The 8,152-nt window shown below is 56.2% G+C and overlaps 1 protein-coding gene across 1 annotated transcript in view; it reads right to left on the bottom strand.

Annotated features, from left to right (window-relative positions):
* ADARB1 (adenosine deaminase, RNA specific B1) overlaps window positions 1-8,152 on the bottom strand; it is a 66,463-nt gene that overhangs the window by 44,484 nt on the left and 13,827 nt on the right. The gene's annotated exons all lie outside the window — the stretch shown is intronic.

The following is an 8,152-nucleotide window of genomic DNA, read 5'->3' as shown; positions in this document are numbered from 1 at the left end:
CTGCCACTCGCGGCGGGGTGGGGGTGAGGGTCTGGAATCCGTCAAGTTCAGGTACATCGAATACCCCAACAGGGGTTCGAAAGCAACCACGGGGATTAGAAGCAAGAAACCACACAGGAAATCATGCGAAAGGAAAGCATAAACCTTCAACTGTTTCAAACAAGAACTGAGAAAATCTCCTTGGCCCTGTATATAGCCGCCTACTGTATTTATAAACTGTATTTGGGGACTTCCACGGGTTTCTTTATTTACTCCCTCGTCATGCAGCAAAGCAAGTTAGTACCCAAGCATGGAAGTGGCCACGCACTGTGACTAACCAGGCCAGAGCACGCAGCTGCTGGGACCAGCCCCAGGGGTCCCCTAACGGGGACAGAACCGAGGAAGAAACCCGAGAAATGGAGCCAAACTTCTAGAACTCTCTTTTCCAAGAGAAAGAGCTTGACACGGTTAGAGTGTAGTCCAAACACAGATTTAAAAAAAAAACCGTGTAGAGGGTGAAAAGCTGTTCGGATTCTGGATTCTTTATGATGAAATTATTCTGGGGAAACAATGCTTAAAGACGTCTGGTAAAAGAAAGACATCTCCCTGGCTGCTGGGGACACTGAGTTTTGGAGAGTAAACTGCCATGCCCTCTCTCTGCACCGGGGTCTCATTTGGGTTTGGTGTCTCCCGGAAGCTGAGTCAGTCTCTAGTTTACTCCCGATTTGAGAAGAGCTGGCACAGAGGCAGGCCGCTCCCAGGGGTGCTATGCTCTCTGTGCCCCTGACCCCAGAGGCACGAACTTGGGTGAGGCCACCGCCAGCTGAGACCAAGCTGCCGTGGTGATTTCCTGTCAAAGGTTTCCTACATGGTTCCTTGAAATGAAAATATTATAATTTCTCCACCTCTATCATAACCCTGACCTAAAAGGAACAAAACATTTTACTTCAAGACATAGAATTTATAACGAGTGTATTCCTAAAAAGAAAAACTGCAAAGTGTGCATACACCCCTACATTTTAAGCTCCTGTAGCATGAATCGGATAAATCTGACACAGTAAGCCTGGGAAGAAGCGGGGCCGGCAGCTGTCTGGACTGGCTCATAGGCCCCTGGTGCGTCTGAGCAGGGGAGCCATGCCAGTTCATGTAGGCTCAATGCCCACCGCCGAGAACCTTCCTGATGGCTGGCTCCTCCGGACTCCGTCAAACAAGATGCTGCTTGCGCTAGAAATGCAGTAAAACCACAACCCAAGAGGTATGCCGTCAGGGAAGAGCGACTCGGCACAGCAGTTAATGCAGTAAGAGGCACAGTGCGGGCCCGCGAGGGGGCCCTCTGCCGGCCACCGGCCGTCTGTGCGTCTGTCCGCGCCACGTGTGCGTGCTGACCCAAGGCCGAGTTGCCCTGCACTTTCTAGCGTCTGTGTCCACTCGGCGCCCATTCATCGCAGGGCAAACCGCACTGATGGGAGTTCATTTTCCTGGTGCTCTGCTACTGGGGGGCCTGCAGACCCAGGGAGAGACCGCCCGTTCTCGTACGTGGGGGCCCAGCCATCAGTGTGCCCCGCTCATGCAGGCAACCCGCTTACCTAGCTTCCGCTCTCCAAGCCAGCATCTCCCCTCCCCTGCACCAACCTGGGCCACGTACCAGGCACCTGGAGACCACCGAACAGCCCAAAGCCCATGGGATTATCCAAACAGGCCGATCCTACACTTGTACCCCATGCTGTGTGCCTTTCCAGTGGAAGCCCCAAGAGAGGCTCTGTCTGAGCCACACCCCCGTCCCCACCTTTCTGCTGGACCTGGCGCTTCCCCCATGGGTGGCACGCCCCCTCCAGGGAACTGTAAGTGACTTTCCTTCAGTGGCCCTGGCCTCTCCCTGGTGTCACTCAGGCACTGCAATAGCCACGGTCGTGAGGGTCCACGAGGCCGCGGCACACGGTCAAGACTTGCTGGATTTGGCAGTGCCAGTCCACGTAGGCTCCTGCTAGGGAAGGGCACAGAGTCCTCCACGCACAGACGCGCCTGCATCCGGCCGGCAGGGTGGACACTCTTGTGTCCACGGACAAGTGCCACAAGAATGCCGGTCACACGTTTCGCTGTCGTCTCGGAAAGCGACCCTTTGCTTTCTCCTCAGCACATCTCCTGAACACACAGATGCCTTAATCTTGGCTTTCATGAGAATCAGAGTCAGTGAGACCACGGCCGCAGGACGAGGCACGCGGCCTGTCAGTGCTGGATGCCCGCGGTGGACTGGACACGGCCAGCACCGGCACTCACAGTCATTCCGCAGGAGGCCACCAGAGGTCACGTCCTAATTCTGCATCTGCCGTCTCCCTCTCCTCTGTCTTCCCGAGTCTTCCTTCTACCCTAGGACTATTTAAGAGAAATGTAAAAATAGAACGCCTGCATCCACAGAATCAAGGGGCTCATGGCACAACGGCTGTGACTTAATGCAGCAGGTACGGTTTCTATAGCCATCACGCTGACAGTTTATATTTAAAAAAATATTTAAATGCTTTTTTCCAACTTTAAAAGGACATCAATTTCTGAATTCAGCTGTCACATCTTTGCAAGTTAACAACTACCGAATTCTAGGAGAATGTCATAAATAGCCACATGCCATTTAGCATCTGACATTCCTGGTATCTCATTAATTTTATTTTCATCTATGTCCTCTGAGTAAAGCTCCAAAAATTTAATGTTCCTAGAATATTAATTTAGAATAAAACTCTTAAAAACTGTTTTTCTACTCTTACAGGAAGAAAAAGAGTTCATTCCATTAGAACTCTAAACTCTACATGAGCTGTTATTCATTACTTACAAATAATTGACACGTGAGAAATTATAACACCACTTAATCCGATATTAAAGTACCCTAAAAATGTCTGTTAGTAAGAAGCACGGCTACCAGTGAGGGAGCCCGGCCTGGGAGCGGGCAATGGCCGCTACGGAGTTGGGACACGGGCAGGACCACCCCGATCGCGCGGGGGCATGGCTTCCAGGGGCCGACATCCCAGGGAGGCGGGAAGCAACCACTGACACACCTGTGGAGGGCGTGGAGAACACAGGATGGGAGACCCCAGCAGCCCCTGGCCACCCACCCCCAGGAATGGTCAGGAGGCCGGGATGGCAGAGACAGAGGCGGGGAGGTCCTGGAGGGTGGGCTGCTGAGGCCTCCTAGGCCATTGCGACCACAGGTGGTCACTCTGCCGGGAGTTTTGAGCTGGTTCTGGCCTTCCCCCGGGGAAGAGGGGCTGTAGGGGCAGGGCTGCCACCCAGTTAAAGCAAACCCAGGCTACTTAGGTTTACTTTTTCAATACGTTAAGATTCCTTACAACAGCAAGTCAAATCGCCATGCACGTAGTCCTTTAACACAGCTGTTTCCCATATAAAGTGGCTTCACACGGGGGAGGATCAGTATCATTTTCTGTCTACGTGCATCGCCCCTCCGCTCCACTGAGATCCCAAACCCAATTAGAGCTTTGTCCGTTTTCTTTTACCATGACTTTCCCAAGGAATCTTGGACTAAAATCAAAATCTACATTTCTCAAATATCAGGTGCTGATTTGAAAGAAAAAACAAAGGGGAACAAAGCACTTGATCTGAGAGCCCTGTATTGAGCTCCAACCGCCTGAAGCTACCGGAAGCAAGGAAGCAGCCACAGGCCGCGGCAGGCAGATGGCTTAGGTGGTCCATGGATGGCTCAGGCGGCCCGCGGGGGGCCCAGGCGGCAGGCCGATGAATGCCGGCAGAGGGACAGCTCCAACACGCAAGGCCAGGGCCACGCAGGGCGAGCTGGGATCCTCGCGACAGCCTGAGGCGAAGTTTGCAAGAAAGGCTATCACCAAGTCTGAACGGAAATTTGAAACAATTAAATTGATCCACGATTTAAACACATTTCTTGAAAGATGAGTTTTCTAATCACCCCTTAAAAACAATGCTTACTCTAATCGATTCTTAAAAACAAAACAGAACGCGAACTTTTGAAATATGAAGTAAAAGTGGCTGGAGCTTAAAGAAGAGAGGTTCGCTCCCGCTAGAGCGGGGAGCCCGGGCCGAGCGCCTGCAGCAGGAACGAGTCCAGGGTCTTTAAACCAGAAATGTGTAGAGTAAAGAAACGGCACAAGCAGCGGGCTGGACAGGAACGTAAGGGACAAAGGTGTTCAGACGCCACTGAGAGCTCAGACAAGACGGAGCGGGGGCGGGGCGCGCCGCGGGGCCGAAGGCCAGAGCGAGCCAGCAGGGATGCGGACACGGCCAGGACAGGGGACACCGCCCAGACACGAAGGGCTGAAGGTGCCCCCGACCGACACTCGGCGCTCGGCGGGCAGAAAGGGCGCGAAGGGCACGAGGCGCGGTTTCCTCAGCCTCACGGACGAGGGGCCAAAGGGCGGCAACACCAGCACAGGGCAAGGGCCAGGACGGCGAAGCTGGGCGGGGCAGCCGCGGGGCAGCGTCAAGGACCAAGAAGAGGGCAGTGACGCCCAAGCTGCCCACCCCGCTGCTCTGAGACCGTGAGAGCCCGAGGAGCATGTCAGCACCCCGCCGCGAAGTGCGGTCCTGGTGCGTCCGTCCCATCCCCAGACCCTGGTGCACAGCTCCCCTGAGCTCCCCCCATCTGTACCCCAAACTGCCCAGGGCCCGTGGGGCAGGCAGGGGAATAACCACCGCGGCTGCCAGCAGAGCAGGGTGCCGACAGGCCAGAACCACGAAGCAGCTTTGGGGCCGGTCCCCGACACGCGCTGGGCCACAGAGAGCGAGCCACCGGCGGCCAGACGTCACCCTTCGCTCTCGAGTGCCAGCACTGCGGACCAGGCTGTGTGTGCAGAGCAGGGAGGAGACTCTGGCCCCTGATCACGCTGTGGACCTGGGCAGTGGCCTGGCCAGACCCGACCTGGCCAGGACCCTGACCCCACAGAGCCTCTGCGAGAGTCTGGGAAGAGCAAGTGGGAGCGCAGGGGCACTCCCCACAGTGGTGGGTTCCCACAGGGCCAGTCAAGGTGACAGATGCAGGGGCGGGGTTTATGGAAGGCAGATCTCAAGCTTAAATATTTGTGCTACTCCTCTGGTTTATACTGGCAACTAAGACCAAACACACTCAGACACACATTTTGGTTCATTCAGTCTTATTAAAATTGGCAGTCTGTCACCACACACGTATAGCTTGATAGTACAGGCTATTTTATTTTTTGCATTTTATCTTAATTATTTCCTAATTGAAATAGTAAGCTAAGACAGTAGAACTGTAAAACCACGTTAACGAACTACATAATCAAAGCAATAATTTTTTAAAGATTGGAACAGAATTGTGAAACTGCACTTCAATCCCATAACATAGTAAGCCCCCTCCACAAACTCAACTTATTATAATCAAGTTTATAAGTTATTTGATAAAACCTAATTTACAAACCAGCCGTAGGTGCTCTCTACGCTGCCTCCGGGTCCTCTAGAACGGTTACAACGAACCAGACGTTTCTGCAGGACGCGGACCAGGACAGGGATGCCTGGAAGCTGAGCGATGAAAACCAGGGCTTTTCCTTAGCCCCTCCTTGTCCTAGAGCGACCCGACAGCGCCACCTGCTGTCCAGAGCCATCAGCTCAGTGACCCAAAGCGGGCCTCAGGCCTCGCCAGGCCAGCTGTGGGCGCTGGCCTGTACCTCATCGCGTGGTCTCAGTGTTGTCACACACAAACAATGTCACAGGCACCAATGTCAGACAGGCTTGTGGCCACAGATCAGGACACCTGTTTGGGCGAGAGGGCCTCTCCGGGATGATGGAGGTGTGCCAACCACACATGTCCGTCAAAACACATCAAACTGCACCTTTAAAAAGGGTGCGTTTTACCGTATGTAAGCTACACCTCAATAAACCCAGCTTCAGAAACAAGAACCGCAGAAAAAACTGTGTAAGACAGTCATAGCCTCGATTTGAAGCAAAATGGACATGTAGATCAGAAGAAGAATGAACGGATGTCTCCCAGACTGGCAGTGACGGAAAGGAAGCATGTGGTTCCTCCTACAACAAGCAGACAAGGCCGAAGCACTAATGTCACCGGCCCTGTCACCGTGCCACCCCCGCCGCACGGGGGAGACGGGCAGGGAGGCGGGCCATGGGCCCAGGACGGCCAGGGTCTGAACTCAGCCCGCACCGTTCCCACAGCTCCGCAGGAAAGAGGTGGAACCCAACCGAAGGGCACAATCCAGCGGGAAAGGGGACCAGCGCACAGCGTGGCATGTGGCGACCAGAGTGCGCTGAGACCCCGATGCCCGCAGGAAGTCCTGGCGTGGCCTGCGGAGCGGGAGATACGGCCACGTGCACCGCTCCACGCTCCTCGGGGAAGGCCATTCGTCACCCTGCTGCCACAGACGCCACGTGTGGGTCTGACACCGACCGGACCATGGGCACAGAGCAACATGAAGTTTCGTACTTCACCTTCATCTTAGCCAAAAGGCCGAGAAGCGATAATCTCTTCTTCGACAAGGTAAAAAGAACCAGGGAAACGGAGCGGACAGAGGCCCCACCAGTGCAGAGAGGAGGTGACGGCGGGAGGCTGAGCACATCACGCGCCTGACGCAGTGTGGAGCCAGGAGACGTCTGAGGTCCAGGGGACAGGAAACAGGCAAGCACGCGGAGGGCTGAGACAACCAGCAGGGGCCCGAGGCTGCCCACGCCCCTGGCTGACCCCACGCTCCTCCCCAAGCCCCTGGCCCCTGCCCCCTTCACTGGGGACGCTGCAAGAGTTAGATACGCATTTTCTCAGTCTCTTTGTGACTACAGCTGGCCACCCCGCACAGTTCTGGCCAACGAGACATAAATGAAAATACGCTGGAGGCTTCTGGGATGCCTCACTGAAAACGACAAACATGGGCCATACTGCCCGCTCCTTCCCAGTGCTCCATGTTCTCTTGCGTGGACAGGGAGCTGGGTCACTAGCAGTCACTCCACTGTCCCCAACAGGCAAGGCATCACAGAGGCGCCTCCTCCCCGTGCACGGACCTGGGTGAGATGGCTGTGCAAACTGACTTACACCCGGAGTGTCCTCTTTGAAAAGGGGTCTCATCCTGTGGGCCTTCTGGAAGGAGGAAGGGTTGCTCTGTCTGGTGCCACCCCCAGGGAGCTGGGTTGGTCCACACTGTGCCTCACAGGGTAGGACGTGAACAGTCTAATGGGCCACCAGCGTGGCAGCTTGTGGCCGGACATAACGAAGCCACCCCAGGGGCCACGCTGCTCGCTAGGCTAGAGCAGCAGAGCCACTGGGAGCCATCTGAACTGTGGAGTGACAGGGGCTGCTGGGGAGGCCTGTCCCCGTGAGGGAAGCCACAGACAGAGCCCTCCTGCCCTAGGGTTGCTCCAGACCTGGGACCTTGCGAGACAGATGCTGCGTGCTGGCGTCACCTGTGGAACTGATGCCAAGGAGCTAGGCCAGCTGGCATAGAGACACCGGCTCGGTAGGTTATTTTGGCCAACAGATCCCTTGAAAGAAAACAACGCTGAGCTTTTGTCACAACATACCCAGAGTTCAGAACTCGGTGGCACTCTGACCCACACCATGCTTGCGCCCTGGCTGGTGTCACAGAGCTGGAGGGCTCTCCCACAGCCAGTGTGCCCCGCACTGTGCCGGTGCAGCTCCTGCTCCGGGGCCCGCTGCTGCTTCAACCAGGAGCTGGCGTGACAGTGGGTGACACCTGGTAGGGCGTCTGTGGGAACTGCCTCCACAGTCCCTCTGGCTCCGGGCTGCCCAGGACAGCCCCTCCACAGCGCCATCCTGCCACCACCTCCTCCCCTCAGCCAGGGCTTCGACAGACCCCAGTGCCTGGTCAGCCCAGTCCAGCGACCGTGGACCGTGGCAGTGGTGCCTCATGGTGGCTATGTGCGGAAGCGATCTGGACTTCACAGTGCGGAGACTCCCAGCACTCTGCGGGTAGAGGGCACTTTTGGGACAAGGGGGATGTCCCTGCTCAGAGGGACTCCGTGGGGTGCGGGGCACTGCAGCCACGCCCAGACCGCACCCACGCTAAGGTGTCGCCGCACACTCACCACTGCCCCGGTCCCCACGGTCCCCCGCGGGCCCATCCGCAGCCCTGCACGGCTCCCGACGCCAGCGGGCTGCGCAGCAGGCTCGCAGCACGCGGCACAGAAACCTGCCCGGGCACAAGCGCGTCACCGGGTTGTC

The sequence above is a fragment of the Pteropus alecto genome, unplaced genomic scaffold (assembly GCF_000325575.1).
Source record: "Pteropus alecto unplaced genomic scaffold, ASM32557v1 scaffold339, whole genome shotgun sequence".
NCBI lineage: Eukaryota > Metazoa > Chordata > Mammalia > Chiroptera > Pteropodidae > Pteropus > Pteropus alecto.
Note: the sequence above shows the minus strand (reverse complement) of the source record. Positions and strands in the feature narration are given on the sequence as shown.